The sequence below is a fragment of the Moschus berezovskii genome, chromosome 17, assembly GCF_049115385.1.
Source record: "Moschus berezovskii isolate FMDL1 chromosome 17, NW_MosBer_1.0, whole genome shotgun sequence".
Classification (NCBI taxonomy): domain Eukaryota; kingdom Metazoa; phylum Chordata; class Mammalia; order Artiodactyla; family Moschidae; genus Moschus; species Moschus berezovskii.
This window is the reverse complement of record NC_142476.1, coordinates 41,267,505-41,291,665: the sequence shown is the minus strand read 5'-3', so window position 1 is coordinate 41,291,665 and position 24,161 is coordinate 41,267,505. Positions and strand designations below refer to the sequence as shown.

The 24,161-nt window shown below is 48.1% G+C and overlaps 1 protein-coding gene across 3 annotated transcripts in view; it reads left to right on the top strand.

Moving 5' to 3' along the window:
• The first annotated feature begins 3,306 nt into the window (after positions 1-3,306).
• The window catches only part of GNB1 (G protein subunit beta 1), a 76,250-nt gene continuing 55,395 nt past the window's right edge, over positions 3,307-24,161 (top strand). For 2 of the 3 annotated variants that reach the window (XM_055419370.2, XM_055419369.2), the window contains exon 1: positions 3,308-3,544. The gene's annotated coding sequence lies outside the window, so the exon portion shown is untranslated. Of the gene's footprint in view, positions 3,545-24,161 lie in introns of all 3 variants that reach the window. The other variant, XM_055419371.2, reaches the window with a different exon arrangement.

Genomic DNA, 24,161 nt, shown 5'->3' with positions numbered 1-24,161 from the left:
GGAGGGCAAGGTCCCCAGAGCATCCTGTAGACCCTTGGGGTCTCAGGGACCCTGAGAGCTGATCAAGGCCCAGGGCACGTGTCTTCAGGGCCACAGGGCCTTGCTGCCTGGGGCCTCTGAGGCCTGTATGCTTCAGATGGAGACGAGACCGGGCAGGGAATTTGGGAATGAAGGCCCTGTGGCCCCGTCCCCTCCCTGCTGCCTTCCCCTCAACTTTGCCCCTCACAACCAGTCCATAAACACATAAACAGGGCTCTAGGCTCTGACCACAGGGCAAGTTCCAGGGAAGGCCCTGCCACACCCTGTAGACCTATAGATTATCCAGGGGCAACAGGGCTGCATCCCAAAACTTCAGAGAGCTGGGGCAGTCACTGGCCTGGTGTCCTGATGCGTGGCCTTGCCCTGTGGCCTTGATGTCCCTGAGGAAGGGCCTGATCAGGCTGATGGTGGCCTGTGGGACAGGGGAGCCCTGGGTCCACCCTCAGATGGGCATGCAGGGACCCAGGATGACAGGATGGGGGTTTTCCTGCCATCCCCATAGCAGCACAGAGTGGGCTCTGTAGAGACCACTCACCCCGCTGCCCAGTTCCTTCTGCTCTGCCTCCCCCTTATCTTTCTTGGTCTCCCCCTACTCCGGCCACCACCCCTTTCTCCTCCCCCTCTCCCTTCCCTGCTCCTCCGCTCTACTTTTCAGTCTCTGAACTCAGGTGGGCATAGAGGTTGGGACAACATGAGACCTGCTGGACTCTCTGGGATGTCCCTCTCTGATTCCAAGTCTGGGGCCTTGGGACCCACCTGCAAAGGCATGTGGGATCTCACTTCACTAACCAGGGATCAGACTAGGCTCTTAGCAGTGAAAGCTCAGAGTCCCAGTCACTGGGCCACCTGATAATTCTATTTACTTTTTATTTTTAATATTTATCTAGTTGTTGCAGCATGCCAGATCTTCAGTTGAGGCATGTAAACTCCCAGTTTGAGCATATGGGATCTAGTTCCCTGACCAGGGATTGAACCTGTGCCCCTGAATTGGGAGTGTGGAATCCTAGCTACTGGACCACCAGGAAATACTTTTTTTTTTCTCTCCTCCTCTTGAGCAGTGGGCAGTGCTGCTGTCTCCTCTCCCCAGCCTTTGTCCTGGACACAGTGACCACTGCATTCTGATTCTTCCTGCTCCCCCACTCCCCACCCCATCCTCACTCTGAGTCCTGTCCCCCTCGCCTGGAACGCAGCATGTTGCCCACACCCCTTCACACACTCATCAACACTTCTGGAGGTCCCTCTGTGTGCCCCCCTGCCCTTGAACACAGGTGGAGCAGTGGGCAAGGGAGTCCAGCCCTGTTTTCAGCAGACGAGCAGGGCAAGAAGCCAGCGGCCTGGGCATGAACCACGTGAGGTCACGGGAGCCAGAGTAGCACTGGGGGGGCTGGGGCAGGCTGGGGAAGGCTGCTCTGCAGAGGGGACTTCAGGTTATGGGGGAGCCCCTCACAGGCCACAAGGACCAAAGGCCAGAGCATGGAATGTGGAGACTGAGTGTTTAGGGAGCAGAGAGGAGCCAGATGTGGGCAGTGAGGAGGATGGAACAGAAGGGCAATAGGAGCTGCCAGTGGTTTGAAGGAGAGGAGCAATCCTGCTGATGTTCAGTTCTGGCTCAGCTGAGCGGGGTGGACATCTCTGCTTTGGTCAGCACCCAGACGAGGGGGCGGTGAGCATGGAAGATTTGTTACCTGGTAGGGGGTGGTCTGTGTCTGTACATATACATGTATGCTTGTACATGCACACGTTCCTTAGTCCACTGTCGTGAACCAGAAGCAATGGCACTCCAGGAGCAGCAAGCACAGCCTAGGCCTGAATGTAGGCTTCTAAATATCTGCTCCACCAGAAGGAAACAGGGCCCCTTGGAGAACAGGTTAGGTCAAGGCTGGGAGGACCTGAGACAAGCCTGGAGCTTCTTGTGCCAGAAATTGAGGACAGGCTCCCATGAAGGTGGAGACACGTCTGTGGGCTGGTAGGATGAACCAGAGTGTGTGTGTGTGACGGGGGTGGGGGGGGAGTGGGGAGAGACTGACAAGGGGCACAGCCCCAGAGTGGGTAGGAAGGCATGGGCTCCAAGCTGGGGTCCAGGGCCACCCTAGACAGACAGTCAGGCTCACACACAAAAGGAAACAATCTGCTGTAGCTGTGAAAGAGGCTGGGGAGGGAGGGTCTACGGGGCCCCTTGAGGTTTATGGGACCAGCTGCATTGCCTGTGTGTTCTTCTGCTGTGCAGGCCAGGGGGAGGAGAGGGCAGCACAGGGAGTGCTGCCTGCAGGGAGCTGATGTGGCTGCAAGGAGGTGATTAGGGTGGGGACCCCAGGCTCTTGCAGTGAAGGACGAGGGTGTCAGGTTGTTGGAACTCCTGTTGGGGAGGCGGAAGTCAGATGGAAAGGTGGAAGCTAGTGGGCTAAGGGCCCCAATCATAAACATCCAGGAGGGGTCTGAGGACACCGGAGACTGCTGGCTGCTCACAGCTGATCTCCTTCTCCCTGATTTTCACCTCCTTCCCTCTCCCCAACGAGGGGGGTCTTTGATTCTCAGCTCCCTGGCAAACTCGGTCCCAGCATTTGCAGGGGCAGACTATCTGTCCCTACTGATAGTCGTTCTCATTTTCGTGGTCACACCTCCATGCTCAGGTGGCCATTCCAGACAGAACCTTGACTACCAAGCCACACTGCCTGCACCTGCCCAGCTCACTGGAGACCCACGGGCAGCTCTGAGGACAGCCCTGACCCTGGGCTGCAGGGGGTCCACTCCGCGGGCAGGCGGAAGCCAGGCGTCCCTGAGGCCGACACAGCGTGGGTGTGGGTCAGCATGGGCTGGGGGTATGTATGCTCGTGTGTGTACCGGGTGCACAATGCAGATGTGGAGCGCTCGGGGCTTTACGTGCGCGTGTACGGGGAGCGGAGTTCAGATGCTGAGCTCCGGGTGCGGTGGCAGGCTCCCGCCCTGCGTCCTTTATCTAAGTCCACCTGGCTGGAAGCCTAGCGAGTCGGCAGCGGGCAGACCACCCTACGTAGTGCCCCGCGCTCCGGCCCCTGGGGAGCGGAGCCTGGCAGGGGGAGAGGCGGGTCTGACTTGGAGGCTACCAGGGAGGGTCCGCGAGGGTACGGCGTTGCCCCTTTAAGCGGCTCGCGCACGCGCGGCGGGGGGCTGGCGCAGGGATGAAGCAAGCGCGCGCGCGCCGGGGACTCAGCGGAGCGGGGCGTGCGCGCGCGGCGTGCGCGGTGACGCGACCGTGGGGTTTCCCGAGGCTGTGGGCAGGGGCCGCCGCGCCCATCCCGATGGCTGGAGGCGTCTGAGGGGCGGACGGAGGCGGCGGCGGCGGCGGCGGCGGCGGCGGCGGGAGCGGGAGCGGGAGCGGGCGCGAGAGTGGAGCAGCCGCCGCGGGACCGACCGGACCAAGCTTCGCCGGCGTACCTGCCCGCAGCGCCCGCGGAGCGCGACCACCTCCCGGAGCGGCGGCCGAGGCGGCGGGGAGCGGGCGCGGCAGGCGGGACGCGGCGTCGAGGTGAGCGCGACGGCCCCAGCCCCCAAAGCGACCCCCGTCCCAGGCCCCTAGCCCTGGCCGTCTCCCCCGCCACCAGCTCCTTATCGACCCCCGGCTGCCCGCCAGCCAGGCCTCCCCGCCCCCACCCGGCTGCCTGGCTGAGTCTTCCTGCCCCGCCCGGGTGGGGTCCTCGGGGCGGGGGCGGCGGGGACCCCGCGGGCTGCGGCGGGGCCTGGGGCCGAGGTCCTGGGCTCGGGGCCGGGACTTGGGGCGCCGGGGTCTGGAGTCCAGGTCCGGGCCTCTGGTCTGGGGTCCCGGGTGCAGGCCTGTGGTCCGGGCCCTGGGGTCCGCGGTGGGGGCGGGGCCGGAGACTCCGTGGTTTGGGAGTCTGGGGCCGGCGCCCCTCGCCCGGCGCCTGGGAGGTGGCCCGGAGGAGGGGCGCCGAATGGTCCGAGAACAAAGGCGGCGGCGGCGGCCCTGTCCCGAGCTGGGCGGTGGGCGCCATCCTTGGCCACGGGAGGACAGGCTGCGAGAAAAGCGGCCTTTCGGCGGCTGGAGGAGAGGCCGGCGTCGCGGCGGCGGAGAAATGAGGAAGCGGCGCCGAGGGCGCGCGGGGCGGACAAAGCGCCCAGCGAGCGCGAACCCCGGCCCCACGGTCGCCGCCCGGCCCCAGCGGGGCCGCCCGAAGCCCCGGTGCCGGCGCGCAGTCTGCGGGCCGCGGCCGGGCCCTCGCGCCCCGCGCCGAATGAATGGCCCTCGGCGGCCCGGCAAGATGGCGCGTCCGCCGCGCGGCCTTTGTCAGCCGCCGCCCGCGCCGCGGGGCTCCGGGGGCGCCGCCCGGGGGCGCCGCCCGAGGTCCCCCTCTGCCCCGGAGGGGTGGGGAGAGCTGAAGATTCCACCCGGGGGTCGCTGAGCCATCAGACTTTGAAAATCGTGTCTTTTTCCTTGCGAGTTACTATTTGACTCCAATGGTGTCCACACGTTTCTAGTGTCCTTTAAATTACCGAGTTAGCGTACCTGAGTAGCGGGAGCTCTCTGTGCTTAGTGTCTTTTTCGTGGCCCCTTTTGAGTTAGGATTGGGAGACTCACGCCTGAAGGAAAACAGCAGTGTATTTATTTGGGGAAACAGGGTTGTTTATTTGGGGAAAGGAAGTTGGTGGACATTTACAGTTAAAGAGTACATTACTGAGTTTGTGCATACACGATATATATTTTTTCATCTGTAGTTTTGGTTTAGGTTAGAGGCCTTTGTTTTTTTGTATTTCCATGTTGCTAGGTGTTTAACACAGTGATCTCAAGTAATATTTAATGATTAAGCAGTTGCCTACGAGATTATTAGGAAAAATACATAGCTATTTTTCATGATAAGCAAATAAATGGAAGTATTAGCTTTATGAGAAGTTCCTTCAACCCCAGACCCTAGATAAGGTCTGAAGAACATTGTTATACGTAAGATTTCTACCTGAGTTCTCGTTTTCTAATTTGAAGCTGTAGTCTTTTTTGGTTTGGAGGGGGTTCTTATTTCAAAGGAAGGTTTCAGTTTGAGTCCTATTAAGATAGAGCCTGTTCTGGATTTCTTCCGGAAGGTACATATTGCAAAAAGAAAACGAAAAGGCAGTTCCTTTTTTGCTTCCTTACTAATACGGGTGTGTGGCTGGGGACGGGACTGCTTACCACCAACATGGAAACAGGTCTGAGAACCTCCAGACTGCAGAATCGCGGGGGAGCTTTTGGCCGGATTGAACTTTCTGACAGTTAGAGCTGTCAGAAATGGAGTGCAACTGGAAGGGTCAGAGGCTGCCCTGGCAGGATCCTGTTGGGGAAGATTTCCGGCTGCTGTGAGGCTGGACTGCAGGGCCTCTCTCCTCCCGGGACTCACTCCCTCTGTCACACCAAGTCGCTGGTTTCACAGGCATTGTGATTGCTACAAGTTTTTCTTTAGAAGGTGTAAGTTGAGGAAAGCAGAGTTTTACGGTTGTGCCTGCGGCTCATTCCCAATTCTCCTGCTTGGAGGCGCGTGTTAGGCCTGCCTCTCTTCTGCAGAAATGGAGCAAGAGAATGCTAATAGAGAATATCGTTCAACTCTGCAGTTTTGCTTTAGAATTGACACTTTCTTAAAACACCCACCAGGTAGGAACCGTTCCGCTTGTATGTTACCTGAGTTTACAACAGAGTTATGTTTATATTATCTGGCAAGTACTAAGAGGAATATCCTCTTTAGTGACACCTTAATAAGGATTTCTCTTTGATGTCTTGAGTTACTTCTGTTTTGGGAGGAGTTCAGGTAAATTTCCTCAGGTTTCATTTTAATCTCAGAAGAGAATTGACAGATTGTCAAAAGGCTGTCAAGTCTTTTTCATGCTTAGTGACTTTGATTTCAAAGCTTGGATCACCTAGGTCTTATATTGATCACATGAGAAGTGCACTGATTCTATGAAGAGTTCATTTATTTCTCAAAGTTTTGTTCTGTTACCTTTTATTTTGCTAAAATTTTCTGTCTTTTGTCCTTTAGCTTGATTGGAATTTCTAAAATTTCTAAAACTACCTTTCTAAAAATTCCTAAAAATACCTTTGAGAGGGGTCTTTATGTAGACTTGCCTACCATCAGTTGTCTTTTTGGCAAACACCTTAATGAATAACGCTGACATGCAGTATTGGCATTTATTGTAGTGTCTTCATTGGATTGCTTTTTTCTATGCCCGAAAGATTTGGCTCATGTTGGTTTCTAAATGGGATTAAGTTCTTACTGTCTACAGACTTTGGCTTTTAGCATTAGTGGATTGGTAATAGATATTCTCAATTTTATTATCTCGGCTTGACCATATGGCATGCCATATTATTTTAAAAGTCTTATTTAGCATGAGTCTAATAAAGCGTTGAACAGAAAAATTTTAGAATTTTTTTAGGCTTCCCTGGTGGCTCAGTTAGTGGAGTCTGCCTGCAGTGTGGAAGACCTGGGTTCAATCCCTGGGTCAGGAAGATCTCCTGGAGGAGATGGCAACCCACTCCAGTATTCTTGCCTGCAGAATTCCATGGTCAGAGGAGCCTGGTGGACTACAGTTCATGGGGTCACAGAGAATCAGACTCTGAATTTTTAACGTTGATGTAAATTCTGATCTCAGGTTTGCATTTGAAGATAAGAGTGGTTTGAGAATTTATGAAGCAGGCAGTTCAATTGAGTGAGTGGTGTAGTGAACATAGAATGAGGGGGTAAAAAGAAATTGAAATTGAAACTGGTATCAGAGAAGTAATTTACAAAACTGATTGTGTAACATTACTGGAAGGAAGATGCAGTCCAAATACACATCTAAATATACGTGGAGAGAGTGGCTGTGTATTGAGTAATGCAACAGCACGTTGACTCTTCTGGGAAAAGAATGGAGTCCCACTTCTTTTTAGAGCTGTGGGTTTTGTTCCAGACTTAAACTCTCATTTAAGAAATACAGGCAATTCTGTAGACACTTGAATTGGTCAGTGGATTAGAGGAATGCTAATAGCATTTAAAACCTTTTAGCATATTCTTCATCAGAACACACCAACTCTTATTCTTTCTACTTCTCTTTGCAAAGCTCTTCTGGAGGTTTGTTGGTACCCTCCACTCCCTTCATTTAGGTCTCTGTACCCGCCCCTCCTTAGAGGCCGTTCTCCACTCCCGTTAATCTCTTATCTTCCCTTGCTCTGTCCCCCTAATCTTTATGTTGATCTGCCCACTAGTTCTAAGCTCCATGAAGACAGGCACTTTGGTTCAACTGCAGTAATACCAGTCTCTGAAATGTTTGTCGAATTACTTGTCAATGTAGAGCCCTGGGGGAGTGGTCTGAGTGAATTATTCGTATTTAGGTGGTGGTTGAAGTCTTGGGTGTCTCCATTACTTGGAGTGAGGAGTACCGTCTGTGGACTCTGGCACTCATTAGGTCCAAGATAGTGTCACGATCTGAGCTTCCCTAGTGGCTCAGATGGTAAAGAATCCGCCTGAAGTGTGGGAGACCCAGGTTCAACCCCTGAGTCAGGAAGATCCCCTGGAGAAGGAAATGGCAACCCACTCCAGTATCCTTGCCTGGAGAATCCCATGGACAGAAGAGCCTGGAGGGCTACAGTCCATGGGGTCACAAAGAGTTGGACAGGACTGAGCAACTAACACTTTCATTGTTAGGATCATATTAAGATGTCATTTGACTTTCACTGTGTTGACATTCCCACTTATGGTACAGAAGCAGTGGTGGTTGACACTGCTGGTTCTGCAGCACAAATTAGGGCTGTGGTCCCAAGCCATTTACAGTGGTTTTTGTTGTTGTTCAGTTGCTCAGTCGTGTCCAACTCTTTGAGACCCCATGGACTGCAGCGTGCCAGGCTTCCCTGTCCATCACCATCTTCCTGAGTTTGCACAGAGTCAAGTCCATTGAGTCAGTGATGCCATCCAACCATCTGATCCTCCTTCGTTATCTTTTCCTCCTGCCTTCAGTCTTTCCCAACATCAGGGTCTTTTCCAGTGAGTCGGCTCTTCGGATCTTTTGGAGCTTTAACATCAGTCCTTCCAGTGAATATTCAGGACTGATTTCCTTTAGGACTGACTGGTTTGATCTCCTTGCTGTCCAAGGGACTCTCAAGAGTCTTCTCCAGCAGCACAGTTCAAAGGCCTCAATTCTTTGGTGCTCAGCCTTTTTTATTGTCCAGCTCTCACATCCGTACATGACTACTGGAAAAATCATAGCTTTGGCTATGTGGACCTTTGTAGGCAAAGTGATGGCTCTGCTTTTGAATATGCTGTCTAGATTTGTCATTACTTTTCTTCCAAGGAGCAAGTGTCCTTTAATTTCATAGCTGCAGTCACTGTCCACAGTGATTTTGGAGCCCAAGAAAATAGTTTCCATTTTTTCTCCATCTACTTGCCGTGAAGTGATGGGATTGGATGCCCTGGCTTCATTTTTTGAATGTTGAGCTTTAAGCCAGCTTTTTCACTCTCTTCTTTCACTTTCATCAGGAGGCTTTTTAGTTCCTCTTCGATTTATGCTATAAGGGGTGGTGTCATCTGCATATCTGAGGTTATTGATATTTCTCCCAGCTATCTTGAGATTCCAGCTTGTGCTTCATCTAGCCCGGCATTTCACATAATGTACTATGCATATAGGTTAAATAAGCCGGGTGACAATTCACAGTCTTGATGTACTCGTTTCCCAATTTTGAACCAGTCCATTGTTACACGTCTGGTTCTAACTATTGGTTCTTGACCTGCATACTGGTTTCCTAGCAGGTAGGTAAGGTGGTCTGATATTTCCGTCTCTTGAAGAACGTTCCACAGTTTATTGTGATCTCTGGTCAGAGGCTTTAACGTAGATGAATGAAGCATAAGTAGATGTTTTTCTGGAATCCTCTGGATTTTCCTGTGATCCAGTGGACGTTGGCAGTTTGATCTCCTGGTCCTCTGCTGTTTCTGAGTATAGCTTGCACATCTGGAAGCTCTTGGTGGTTATTGTAGTCACAGTATTCTTCACCGCTGTGAATTTGTGGTTAAAAAAAAATCCAATTTAATGTCTTTGATGAAGCAATAAAAATCAGTTTTATTAAACTGCAACCTGAGTACTCATCTTTTTACTGGTCTGTGTGACAAAATGGGAAGTCAGCATAAAGCACTGATTCTAATGTAACATCTTAACGTATGAGAATCTGGACAGCAGCTATGCCATTCAGTTCAGTTCAGTCGCTCAGTCGCGTCCGACTCTTTGCGACCCCATGAATCACAGCTATGCCATTACTTGAGTTGAAAGAACAGCTGACAGAAAATGATGACTGTTTAGACAGGGGAACTTGGCAGATATTTTCTTAAAAACGAATGAAGTGAACCAGATATTTCAAGGAAAATAACTGACATTATTGTTGGCAGTGATAAAATTTGAGCTTTCAGATGGAAATTTGAATTTTGGAAAACTTGATTCTGCTACCATGAGCTTGACAGCTTCCTGGTACTTTTCTTTCAAGATAGGTGGAGATGTTAAGGAAATGTTTCTTTTTTTAATGTTATATAATAAAATGTGTCAACGTTGGGAAGATCTGCTTAACTCAGGGAGGTGATGTTTTCCAATGGCCTGTGCTTGATGCTCGGAACTCAGGGATAGGTAAAAGATCCATTCAAAGCATCAGAGTGGAGTGAGGCCCCTGGTGTTTGATGTAACAGTGTGAAGAGTTAACTGACGGGTTTCAGATTCCACATCAGAACTTTAAGAAACTTACCACTTGTCAAGTTTTGATGTAGTATCAAAGAAGACTGTCGACATTTATTTGAAAAGGCTGTATTAAATCACTCCCTTTTTCTACCATGTATTTGTGTGAGAATGTACAATGTTGCTGCTCTTCTCTCCAAGTTATTTTTCTGGTTATATTTTGTAAAAATATTCTTTATGGTAACAGGCAGTATGCTTATTGAACGTTTTTAGAAAGTCTCTGCTTTAGTTTCTAATATAGTAAATACCCATTGATATAATCTATGTAAACAAGAGCCCCTGGGGTTCTCAGTAATGAAGAATGTACAGGGAGCCTGAGCCTCGGCCTCCGAGCAGCATGATGGGAGAGGAGTGCAGTGCTTACCCTGCAGGACCACTTGAGGGCCTTGGCCAGGTGCCTGCGGGAACCAGTGAGGCCCTTCTCTGGAGATAGATACTCTGGCCTGATGTGTCCTTACAGGTGTAGGGTTGTGCCTTTTCCCAGGGAGAAGAACCACCTAGAGATTCTCTAAAGGTTGAAGACCCCCTGGTGCAGCTTGGGTGTAGCAGGATGGGCAGAGGAAAAGCTGCTCAGAGGAGTGGAAAGAGTTGGAAGAACATCATAGCAGTGTCAGCTCCTGTGAGCATCTCCGAGAGGGGGGCAGGGAAGTATCAGAGTAGCAGGTGTGGCTGGGAATGAGAAGTCGTCAAGGGTTCAGTGGTCAGGACTTTCCAGGGCCGATTAGTGGCAGTGGGGTAGGGGGAGGCTCTGAAGGAAGGGGATTAATTTTGCTTATTTTTTATTTTTTGACTGTGCTGTGTGGCATGTGGGATCTTTGTTCTCTCACCATGGATTGAACCCTTGCCTTCTGCAGTGGAAGTGCAGTCTTAACCACTGGACCATGAGGGAAGTATCTGATGGCAATGGTGAGCAGGAAAAGGAAAAGGTGCTGAAAAGAAGTTAGGGCAGGGCTTCAGAGATGGCTGGGATTTCATTTTAAAAGGTGGTAGAGGGACTTCTCTCGGAGAAGGCCATGGCACCCCACTCCACTACTCTTGCTAGAAAATCCCATGGATGGAGGAGCCTGGTAGGCTGCAGGCCATGGGGTCGCTAAGAGTCGGACAGGACTGGGCGACTTCACTTTCAATTTTCACTTTCATGCATTGGAGAAGGAAATGGCAACCCACTCCAGTGTTCTTGCCTGGAGAATCCCAGGGTTGGGGGAGCCTGGTGGGCTGCCATCTATGGGGTCGCACAGAGTTGAACACGACTGCAGAGACTTAGCAGCAGCAGCATCAAAGGGACTTCTCTGGTGGTCCAGTGGCTAAGACTGTGTGGTCCCATAGCAGGGGCCCTGGGTTCAATCTCTGGTCAGGGAATTAGATCCTGCATGCTACAACCAAAACCTGGTGCAGCCAAATAAATAAATATTTTTTAAAAAAAGAAAAGGATGGTGGAAACATTTGAGGTCGAGTGCAGGAGGAGGTTAGGGGATGAGCCAGGCAGATATCTGGACAAAGGGAGAAGCCCTGAGACAGGACTGCACTAGGAACTGAAATGAAGGCTTGGGAAATGGAAGTTACTCTCCATTTGGCATAGATGTTCCTATATATAAAATGTGTTGGAAGAGGTGGTTGAAGATAACCCTGTTGAAATAAAGTACTTCAAACCATGTCCTTTGCTGTCCTCCACCTGCAGTTCCCTCGGCAGTAGATGAACTTACATTTTGCAGATGACCAGTGCTGTTAGCTCATGCTTCTTAGGCACCTACTCTGTTAGCTAGATGCCATACTAAGAGCTTGATGGTATTACACTCTGATCCACTCATGAGTTCTGAGCCTGGTCCTGTGAGTAGACCCATTTCACAGATGGCTAAACCTGTTGGGGAAATTAGGTAATTGGCCAGAGTCAGTGCTAGGAATCTGCTGAACCCATATCTGAATGTCAGTTATTTGCCTCCAGAGCTCTTACCTGTTACACCGTGGACCATCTAGCGTGCATGCCTCTCCAGTCTCCCACCTCTTAGGACTTCTGTGTCTACCTCTGCATCCTTCATAGATTATTAAAGGGAAGGTTCTTCCACTTGAGGACGTGCTCACCTACACTTTAGTTTCTTCTTCAGAGGCTCTTTCTGTTCTACCTTCAGATGTGACTAATAAGTCTTATATAACCAATCTCCAAGTTAATCTTGGTGTCTGTTTCAGCCACTATTCTTTTTTTTTTTCTCCTCTATTTAAAATTAAACTCCCTGGACAGGCGGTCTGTCTCCACTACCTCAGTTCCTCCGTCCCTCCTGTCCTCTTCCTTTGAGGGCCTGTTCCTGTTCCCCCTAAGCCACCACTGTTGTTATTTTTTATAAAAGTGTCCTTTCAGCAAGTCCATTTTACTGTCTCCAGTTTTTATCTTTAAATTTTGTATTTTAATAATAAAAGTGTTTGTTTATTTTACAAATTATAAAAATGAGGGGGAAATGTGTCATTGACCTATCTGGAAATAACCTTGTAATATTGCTGTATTTCCCTTTAGTCTTTTGTATTGCTTGTGCACATGTGTTCAGAGATACCTCCCCAGATTGGAGGTCACACTGTATACTTAGATTTTTAAATTCTGCTGTGTATACTTTGTTAACATATTATGTGTATTTCTGAAGGTCATCTTTGAAAACGTGACTATTAACTGCACAACTGTTGATAGTGTTGCTTCCTCCCTGGCTTCCCTGTGCTCATGAACTGGACATCCTGGCTCTACAGTCTGAGCTTTGAGGCCATAAGCAGGTTATTTAACTCCTCTCCCAGTTTCCCCATCTCCAGGATAGTGGTGAGGATGAATTGAGATGGTGCAGATGGAATTCTTACCCCATGCCTAGTGTGGTGCAAGCCCCGGCACGTCCGCTTCCTTTACCACCCCTGCCCGTGACCTCTGCCTCTTTTGCCTATTTCCTTTCCTCACGCATTTCTCCAAGCTGACCCCTGCTCTTTATTTCTGTCTTTGTGAATGTTGTCTCACTCAAGGTTTTCAGGGGTTCTTCTGTTTGGCTCTGAAGTGTTAGTTTCCTGGGGCTGCAGTAACATTATTACAGACTGAGGAACTAAACCAGCAGAAATGTGTTCTCTCAGAGTTTCAAAGGCTGGGAGTCTGAAATCCATGTGTTGGCAGGACAGCTCCCTTGGATGCCTCTTTCTGGCTTTGGGTGGTTGTTGGCGATCCAGTTTCTGCCTCTTTCACATGGCCTTCTCTCTCAGTCTGTCTCTGCTCTTGTAAGAGCACCAGTCATTGGATGAGGGACTAATCCAATGTGACCTCATTGTGAGTTAAAACTAATTATACCTGCAAAGACCTTTTTTTCCCAAATAAGTCACTTTCGTAGGTTTCAGGTGGACAAGAGTATTTGAGGGCCTCTTTTCAACCCTCTTCAGTTACCTGGAGCTTCCTCCCAGGCCTGTTCCCCTCACCTTCTTGGTTCCCAGTGGCCCACATCTTCCCTTTCCTTTCATGGCTGAGTTTATAAAGAGACTTTTAGTTGCAGGTTGAAGAAACCAATAGAGAGAACTTAGGTAGAAAAGATAAATGTCTTAGCAGGATTCTAGGTGTCTCATGGAACCAAAGTTCAGGAACAGAGCTGGGCTTTTTTCAGCCCAGGGTGGTCTCAGAGGATGGAGACTCTGGAGAGCCCCTGCCCAGCTTGCGTCCATTCTCCGTGTGTGCCACGCTGCCTGCACAGTGAGGAAAGCCCTGAAATGGGCATGTTCTGTTTTCAGCGTGTTCTGCCCATCACATTCTTCTCTCGGTTCCTGGTTCTCCTGCCGTCTTGTTTGTCCTTCTTGGTTGCCTCCCGAGGTTCCTCTCTGGCCGGCCCTGCATACCCTTAGTGGTCTGGTCTTCCTCCATCCTGAGTCCAGCTTTCCCTCTGTTCTTGGGGGGTGTCCTTAGGTGATCATGGCTGTTCCCATCTGTTCTTGTCTGTTTTAAATGCTATTTACTGAGAGTTTCATTGATTCTTAAATTTGTATCTCCAGCCTTTCAGACCTCCAGGCTCATCTGCCTGCCTGTCCACCTGACGTCTCCTTCCTTTTGCTGTTTTCATTACTGAGTCCTTGATCCTTTAGTTCTCAGCCTGAGTGGCAGCTCCTCAGAGGCTCTTTCTGGCCACCAGTGTTACTTTTGGTCATGTTGATTGAGCACAGTTACTACCTCATGGTGCCGAGTTGTGAGGCCCTGTCTCTCACCCTCCCCTAGTGCAGGCTGGAAGTAGAGGGTGCACCTGTTTGGGGCTGTTAGTGTGGGCAGGGTTAGTTCTTGGACTTGACTGAGTCAAACCACCTGAAAGTGTCCGTCAGTCCATCTGTAAGCCTGAGACTCGGGCGGGTTAGAGGAGTGCCTGTACCACATAGCCAGATTGAGGAGACCTGAATTGCAGGCAGTTTTCCTGAGTGGATGAGGGGCTGCTGGGAAGGCTTGAGGTGGCTTAACCGCTGAGGGGTGAGCTTGGGGGTGGCTGCTGTAGATCCGAGAGGTAACAGAAGGGGCACGGAGCCTTCCTGGGAACTGACGGACTTGAGGCTGGACACTAATTGGCCTGGCATTTAAAACGTGCTTTTGAATCAGTAACAGACTGTCATATTCTCTGTACAGTTTCTTAAGATATGGGAATTGACTGCATACATTTCCCGTAATTTAAAACATGACATATTCAGGAAAAGGCTAAGCTGGTTGTAGTGCACTGCTCTAAAGCTTTACAGCAGCATCTCTTCTGGTCTGAACATGTACTCACAGATTGAGGTGATGCTGGTTGGATAAGGAGAGTGCTTGGAGTTGCTGGGGTGCTGCTGAGGTTCAGGGGGTGAACGATTCCAACCATTTGGTAACATGAAATTATTCAGTAGATAGAGAAGGGAAAAACCTCTGCTCCTGAGAGTGGTAGATTTCCCTATCACAGGCAAAAGTTTTTTGACTTTGCTTTTAATTTCTGTAGTTTAAATGAGCTTTGTACGGTAGAATTTTTTTCAGAGATGGTGATATTTTGCAGTCTGTATTATATAATATGGTAGCCACATGTAGCTGTTGAAATGTCACCTGTGTGATTTTTTTAGCTTTAATATGGGCTTCACTGATAGCTCAGTTGGTAAATAATCCATCTGCAATGCAGGAGACCCTGGTTCAACTCCTGGGTCGGGAAGATCCTCTGGAGCAAGTCATAGGCTACCCAGTCTATTCTTGGACTTCCCTTGTGGCTTAGCTGATAAAGAATCTGCCTACAATGCAGGAGACCTGGGTTTGATCCCTGGGTTGGGAAGATCCCCTGGAGAAGGGAAAGGCTACCCACTCCAGTATTCTGGCCCGGAGAATTCCATGGACTCTGTAGTCCATGGAGTCTCAAAGAGTTGGACACGACTGAGTGTCTTTCACTTTCTCTTTCATGGTTAAATGAGGGACTCCTGGATGGCTCAGCAGTAAAAAAAAAAAAATTCACCTGCAGTGCAGGAGACTCAGGTTCGGTCCCTGGATTGGGAAGATACTTGAGAAGGACTGGCAACCCACTCCAGTATTCTTGCCTGGAGAATTCCATGGACAGAGGAGCCTGGTGGGCTACAGTCCATGGGGTCACAAAGAGTCAGACATGACTGAAACGACTTAGCAGGCAGGCACGCATACATGGTTAAATTAAAAACAAAAACACGTGGCAAAAATAGCCACAGTGGATAGTATGGCCCTATAGAGATCTGGGAGATCTGAGGAAAAGTCTTCATATAAGAGGGTGAGAATTGGGAAAATTAAAATCTGTTTAGGACCTAATATTTAGCAGCCTTTGTATATCTGAGTTGCTCCTGTGTGCTCACTTGTGTCCAGCTCTTTACAACCCATGGACTATAGCTCACCAGGCTTCTCTGTCCATGGAATTTTCCAGGCAAGAATAGTGGAGTGGGTTGCCATTTCCTTCTCCAGGGATCTCCCTGACCCAGGGATTAAATCTGTGTTGCCTGCTTTGGCAGGCAGGTTCTTTACCATTGCACCATCTATGGAAGCCTTGTGTTTGTCTAGACCTTTCTGAAATACAAAATCTCTTCCTAAATTGTGTCCTTTGTCTTTTAACACCACCAGTGGCTGTCATATGATCAGAGAAATTTACATCTAAGGAATATTAAAGGAGGGCTAGTTAGTTAGTTCATTGAGCCTACGAGGAGAGCGCAAACAACCTTACCACCGAGTGCTCTGTTTCTCAGAACACTTGCTTCCTTCACAGACTACCAGAAACGACACAATTTTATCTAATGATTGTATAATCATAATAGCTTGTACTTAACCTCCATTTTAGAATTTATAAAATCTGTGCATACCAGTGCCACATTTAATTCTTACAACAGCCCTGAGATGTCAGTCTTATCCCCCCATTTTACAAATGAGGAAATTGGACCCAGAGGATTTATACAGCCACCCTCTGGGGCGCAACAGTGGGTCTGGTTTCCTTCGTAAAATACACAACTTAATATGCTTCCAGTTGCCTGGCTCAAGATGGAGTTCATCTTTTCCTCAGGCTAGCGCCTTGATTTTCAGATGTTCAACTGCCTTTTCCTTGTCTACTGTGCCACATCTATTCCCTCCATTCATGGTCTGTGCTGGGAATGACTCATTGTCCCCTAACATCCATTCTCTCCTTTCTTGTAACAAAGTTTTTGTCACTCACTTGTGTCTGCTTTGTGACCCTGTGGACTGTAGCCTGCCAGGCTCCTCTGTCCGTGGAATTTTCCAAGCAAGAATATGGAGTGGGTTGCCATTCCCTTCTACAATATCTGAGATTAGGAACTTATATTGTGTAAATCTTGGAGTGTTGATCAAACATGATTGATAAATGTATATTTTAAATTTTAAAGAAGAGTTTGTATATATAATTGGAGTTTTGCTGGTCAGATTTACTCTTTATTTTATTAAAAAAAGCTATTTTGTATTGTTGTTCAGTCGCTCAGTCGTGTCTGATTCTTTGCAACCCCATGGACTGTAGCACACCAGGCTCCTCTGTCCTCCACTATCTCCCGGAGTTTGCTCAAGTTCATGTCCATTGAGTTGGTGATGCTAACTATCTCATCTTCTGCTGCCCCCTTCTTTTGTATTGTAGTGTAGCCAATTAGCAATATTGTGATAGTTTCAGGTGAACAGTGAAGGGACTTGGCCATCCATACACATGTATCCATTCTCCTCCAAACTCCCCTCTTGTCCAGGCCAGCACATAGCATTGAGCAGAGTTCCATGTGCTACACAAAAGGTTCTTGTTGGTTATCCATATTAAGTATAGTAGTGTGTAGAGAACTCCCTTGGAGAAGGCAATGGCACCCCACTCCAGTACTCTTGCCTGGAAAATCACATGGGTGGAGGAGCCTGGTAGGCTACAGTCCATGAGGTCTCAAAGACTTGGACACGACTGAGTGACTTCACTTTCACGCATTGGAGAAGGAAATGACAACCCACTCCAGTGTTCTTGTGTGGAGAATCCCAGGGATGGGAGAGCCTGGTGGGCTGACGTCTATGGTGTCGCACAGGGTCGGACACGACTGAAACGACTTAGCAGCAGCAGCAGAGAACTCACTAACTATCCCTTCCCTGCAGCAACCAAGTACTTTCTCTCAGTCTGTGAGTCTCTTTGAATCCCTCTATGAAGGATATCATAAAATATTTCTCCTTTCCTGTAATCAGATTTACTTTTAAATATTTTATTTATTTATTTTTAAATAGACAGGGTTTGTAAACTTGCTGGGCTTAAAGCATGTTCATTTTGGCTAGTGGCAGTCAACCCTGTTTTCTGGGCCTGTGGAGCCCATTCCCAGCTAGGGTTTTGAGTGTCTGGGAAGCCAAGACAGACCCAGTGCTGGAAGGGCCTATAAGCCAAGTTTTGTTTTTTGTGGCTGTCTTGTTTTTCTGTCATGGAAACAAAAGAATGATGTCCTTGGGGGTTATTTTCACAGGAATAGGTAGAGGCTACTGCCGATGTCCATTGTACCAGCTGTCCTTTGAGAACCATGGAGGAGGAAAAGGGACACACGGGTCAACCCAGATCAGTTGTGGAGAGGGAGATGGCACAGAGCACACCCCTTCTGCCCCGTGAGCAGTAGCCCCTTCCTTCTCTTGTGGAAGTGCCAGGTCCCCGGGGGGCCCAGGCAGTGTTCTCCCCTTGCTTCTGGTCTTCGTTGTTTCTTGTCTGGAGACACCTGTAGTTACTTGTCATAAGGTGGGGTTGGGCTGCAGGGCTGTTGCTTAACCGCCAAGGGGGAGCCAGCCCAGAACATCACAGGGCCAAGACTGAGAACTGTGACTTTGACTAACATGCATTCTGCTTGGGAAAAACTTCTTCCTCGAGGCCTTCCATCAGTTTCCTGTTGCTGCCTAACAAACTGGCCCCCAAGCCTGATGACTTCACACAATAGCTGTGTGTTCCCTGTTGCCAATTAGGTCAGGGCCTCAGCGCTCAGCTTGCCTTGTGTGAGGGGCTGTGCATTTGCAGTCAGCTGGCACAAGGGCTGGGTCTGCACTTCCGGGACCACCTTATCTGCGTGGACTTTCACCAGGCTGCACCTCTGTTCTCTGTATGGCCTCTGCAGAGGGCTGATTCAGGCGTCTCATGGTAACTGAGTTCCAAGGGCCAGGAGCAGGTGTTCGGTTCTTTGCGGCCATCCGTAGAAGTCACACAGTGTCACCCATGTTACATCCTGTTGGCTGCTCAGGTTATGAGGCCCAGCTCAGACTGGAAGTGTAGGGAAATAGACTGGTTCTAATAAGAGGAGCTGCAAAGAGTCTGTGGCTGCTTTTTTGAAATCTGTCACAGAGCTGTCTGTATCATGATATTTAGAATTGTCTGCTTCAGGATGTCCAGTTACTATCAAGTTTTCTGTGGAATGGATTCCAGAAGTGAACTCCTTAAAGGCATCAGTTTATTTAACAGATATTTGCCATGTACTTACTTTCAGCAGGACACTGATTGGTGCTGTGCAAGTACTGGTTAGTAACTTCTCATCTTTTATTCTTTTGGGAGAGATTGCAAATGAGGGAATAAGCAAGTTTCAGACCTGTGGTGAGTGCCCTGAGACCCAGAGTGGAGAGACGGTTAGGTGAAGGCCTTTCTGAGTAGATGGCCCCCGACAGATGAGAAGCCAGGTAGGAGAAGAGCCTGGTCACTTCGGGTGCAGAGAGCAGCGATTGCAAAGGCCCTGAGGTGAGAGGAAAGTGTGCTGAAACTGAGTGCCCCAGGAGCAAGATAGTGGGAGTCCGGGTTGCCTGGGACAGCGTCAGTCCGGGTTGGAGAGGAAACTGGCTTTGGTCACCTGGCCGGATTGCCTGGGACAGCATCAGTCTACTCCTGGAGAACCAGGATTCAAGAGGGGAATGCATGCTGTGACTGTTAGAAGTGCCCTGGCATGGACAGTACGTTTTATGGTTGCTGTGCTGTGGAAGAACATTGGTATTTTTCCCTCTGGTGCAGTGGGACACCAGTGAACAGTTTCAAGCAGAACTGTGACAAGATGTGAATTTTAAAAGATGGTTCAGATTGCCGAATGAAGAATGGATTGTTGCGGCGAAAATAGAAGCAAGGATCATTTAAAAGAGACTTGATGAGAAATGATGTGACTTGGCCAAGCCTGTGGGTTGAGGAAAGGGATGTAAGTGGATAGACTCATTTCTCCTGTGGAGCTCAAGCCAGACATTGTGCTGATGACCGAGAATGGTTATTTTTTGGGGGGGCTGTGCCATGCGGCATGTGGGATCTTAGTTCCCCGACCAGGGGTTGAACCAGCGGAAGCACAGAGGCCTAACCACTGGACTGCCTGGAAATTCTCCTATGACAGTTCTTAAGTGCTTGCTTTGCAAACTTAGGAGCCAGTTATGTCAGGTGCTGAGATGAGGTCAGATGGGTGGTGCAGACTTGTTTGGCGTCCACTGGGGGTGAGAGAGCTATGCTTGGAACACTTGAAATGGACATAGAAAACCAGTGCAAGTGTTGGCTCGTAAGTGTAGTGGCCTCGAGTTGATACTGAAGGTCATAGGTAGACTTCAGGTCTTGTGAATGGAGACTCACCTGCTCATGGGCAGTAAAGTGAGGAGGGGATAGATACCCAGCCACCGAAGGAAGGAGAGGTGGGGATCCCCAAGAGGAGGGTAGGGATCACTAATAGAGTGCTGATGAGGGGTGAGGAGAAAGAGTCCCCTAGACTTAGGACCTGTAGGTCCCAGGTGGTGAGTGAAAGCCAGATTGCGGGGAGTTAAAACATAAGAGTTGAGGTAGGGGCAACCACCTGTGTAGATGTGGCTTCAGGAAGGTTAGCTGTGGGAGGAGGGGGCCAAGGAAAGGGCTCTGTAGTTGGTGAGTGATGTGGGAACAGTGGAGAGTTCTGTTTTTAAATAGGGAGATCCTAAGTTGTGTGTTTAATTGGGTGCAGCTGAGAATGAATCCCCTGGGATCTTGTTAGATGCAGATCCTAATTCAGCTGGGGGTGGGGGGCAAGTGAGTGCACTTCCCTAACAAGTCCCCAGGTGCCTCTGGTGGTGCTGGGCCCTGGGCCACACTTGGAGAAGCAAGCACTGCTGATGTTAGAACCTGGCTGGGAGAGGAGACTGGTGCAGTAATGGAAGGCTAAACGCCTTAGGAGAGCTAGGGGGACGACGTTCTTATCTACCTCATTGCTGGCACCAGCTTTTTGGATTGGCTTTTGTTTCAGTTTGTCTCATGGTTTCAAAATTCATCCTAATTGGTATGCCACTCCCTCCAACTGAGCAAGTTTCCAGTGACATGGGACATGTGATAGACCTATTTTCATTAACTCTTGTGAGGTTAAACAGCAGCTTGAATTAGCATCAGATTTAATTTATGTCTGAAAAAATAAATTTAACTAGTTAACTTTCAGCAAACAATATTGTCATTTCAGCAGCTCTCTTAACAGTCTGCATAAAGTGCTTACTAAGCTCAGAATTTTAAGATTTGGAAGAGACAAGGTGAGATGAAGAAAGATGGCTTTGATTGGGAAGGGGAGAGATTAAACTTAAAAGATTGTTTTTTAATCTGAGACATATAGCAAAACTTCATTGTAAATATGTGCAGGCTAACATAGATATTCCCTGATAAACTGAAGGTAAGTAGCTCTGAAGCTTTTAACATACTGGCCTCTTACAAAATCGGGGGTGTTCTTGGGGGAGAAAGTGTGAGGGTAATTGGGTCATCTGGAGGGAGAGGCAGAAGGGAGGAATGAGGTACTTGGTGGATAACTGTGATTAGACAAACAAGTTCCTCTCACTGCCACCCCCTTGTCTTTCCTACATATTATTCCTGCGGCTGAGATGGCTGAGATTCCCCGGGGGAGGAAGCAGGACCTGAGAAGAAGGCTCCAGCTCCAGGAGCACCTGTGCTGCTGCGCCTGCCCTCCCGTGACCTCGTCTCCCTCAGAGATACCCAGGGGAGAAAGACCAGGGCCACAGTCCATGCCTGCAGTTAAGCTCTTTGTCCCGAATGCTTACCTGAAATAAACTTTATGGTTGCTTTAGAGTGAGCTGCTGTTCTTAGTGTTATTATAGAGGTCAGTAATTTGAGCCACTCTAATATAATGAATGGTCAGAAGGTCCAAGAGCAGAGATTCATTGACAAGACCCACAGGTCTTACAGAAGCTTGCTTATTTTGATAAATAACTTACTCCTTTATAGAAACTAACTTTAGAAATAATTTTTTTGAGTTCTTAGGAAAATTGGCCAATGTAATTTCTTACGATTGTTAAGCCTAAAACTTTCCTCTTTTTTTCAGAGGAAAACATGTTTAAGTCAGCTATAAAGCCTAACTTAGATGCATTATTGAAGAGATAAAAGAACATGAATAGACCTGATTACAGAATTTGAATGCAGTTTTCTTGTATGTACATGCTGGGATATTTTTCAAATGTCACCTAATCTGGAGGAATAAATATTTGAGAGGACTCAGTTTTATAAAAGAAAGATGAGGGGGAAGTGTTCTATTAGATATAAACAGGAAAGTTCCATAAAGCATAGGTTAGTAGAACAAAGTCTAGACGATGATCTATGTATTTATGGGAATTTTGTTCATGATTAGTGCAGCATTTTAAATTGGTTGGGAATGGATAAGATGTTGAATCAACTGGCAGTCTATTGGAAAAAAATAGTTGAAAACTCTACATATTTTGTAGCACATAGAGATTCTGACTGGATTAAAGATTTAAATGTAAAAATTAAAAACATGGAAATATGGAAAAATATTACAAGAAATGTTATATAGCCTTTGAGGTAGGGTGTTTGGGGAAAGGGTTTCTTAGCATGATACTAAGGCTTTAAGCCATAAAAGATTATCTGCTTGAATATTTAGACTGTACCTATAGCAAAAGACATCTGATAGAGGAACTTTTTTACGGGAGCGTTGGCTGTGCCACTCAGCATGTGGGATCTTAGTTCCCCAACCAGGGATTGAACCTGTGCCCTTTGCAGTGGAAGGGCAGAGTCCTAACCACTGGACCACTTGGGAAGCCCCGATAATAGATGAACTGTAGTTCAATGACAAGCAAACTGGAAAAAATATTAGAAATATACATACATATGATAAGAGATTAATATGCTTAGTATAAAAAGAACATTTTCAAAGTAAATTGTTCAGCAAGTTTATTTTTGGAAATTTATTCATGGAGGAATAAAGAGAATCCTTATTATGACATTAGTTATAAAAATGAAATATTAAACAACAGTTGTTGGAAATCTTCACCTAGAATTTTTGATCAGAAAACAAAAAAATTGTCAGTAGTTTGGACTATAGCCCACCAGGCTCCTCTGTCTGTGGGGTTTGCCATACAAGAATACTGGAATGGGTTGCCATTTCCATCTCCAGGTCTTCCTGACCCAGGGATTGAATTCATGTCTCCTGCACTGGCAAGTGGATTCTTTACCACTGAGCCAAGTGAAGCCCATAAGTTCCATAAGGGCAGAGATCTTTTCTTTTTTGTAAAAAAATTTTTGGTTGTACCGAATTGCATGTGGGAACTTACTTCCTGGACCAGGGATCCAAACTGTGCCCCATGCGTTGGAAGTTTGGAGTCTTAACCACTGGACAACCAGGGTAGTCCCCACAGATCTTTCTTTAAAATATACACATTGGCAGTTTTTTTTAGAAAGAAACATTTATTTGGCTACACTTGGTCTTATTTTTGGCTGTTCTGGGTCTGCATGGCTGCTCAGGCTTTTTCTCTATTTGCGGTGAGCAGGGGCTACTCTCTTGTTTTGGTGCTCTGGGTTCTCATTGTCATGGCTTCTGTTGTTGCAGAGCATGGGCTCTAGAGCTCAAGGGCTACAGTAGTAGTGGTGCACAAATTCGGTTGCTCCACAACACATGGGGGTCTTCCCAGGTCAGGGGTCAAACTCATGTCTCCTACATGGGCAGGCAGTTTCTTTACCACTGAGTCACCAGGGAAGTCCATGCTGCTGCTGCTGCTAAGTCACTTCAGTCGTGTCCGACTCTGTGTGACCCCACAGACGGAAGCCCACCAGGCTCCCCCATCCCTGGGACTCTCCAGGCAAGAACACTGGAGTGGGTTGCCATTTCCTTCTCCAGGGAAGTCCATAGGTAGTTTTTATTTAAACATAAATGGCATTATACTTTATGTACTTTTATGTATCTCAACATATTTTGAATATATTTCCAGGGGGGATAGATCGTTGTCTTTTTTACTCCCTGACATATCCTGGAACAGTGCCTGAAACGTAGTACATTTCAAAAACACTTAGAAGACTGAGTGAGTCTGAGAGCCCATCCGCAGGGCCTGGTTAGACTAAGGTGCATGCAGAACCCTGTGGGGCTGCTCAGAGGTTTGAGGTGGCCCTTCTTCGTTGTCCTGAGGAGATGACCACAGAGCAGCAAACAGGGTCTGAAGGGAAGTACACACCCATGTTCATCCTGTGGAATAGGTGTTGTTTCTTGGGAGTAGGTGGGGACAAGAACATGTTGTACAGTAAGGAAACACTTTATCTGTATTTTTCTGTGGAAAGGCACCAAGATCATGATTATTAAGAAAACGATATTTTCACTTTGAAAGAAATTTAAAAGCACATTATTTACGTTTGAAAGTATTAGAAGCTCTCAAAGTTAGCTTGATTGCAATGAGCATGTTGTAGAAATGTCATAGTCTTGGTTTGTTTGCCTTTATTTTTATTAAGGTATAATTGAGTGCGTTTGCCTTTGAGGTGAACGGTGTTATTGGTGCTGCAGTCTGCTCCTTTGCAGCACTTTTTGTTTTGGCCTGCTGCATGGCTTGCGGGATTTTCATTCCCCTTCTAGGGTTGCAACCTGGATCTGCAGCAGTGAGAGTGTGGCGTGCTAACTGCTGGGCCACCTTGAAACTCTCTCATGGCGTCTTATATTTGTGTTTTTCCTGCATCCTTTCACTGTTTGTTGTATAAGAATGGATGCAGTGG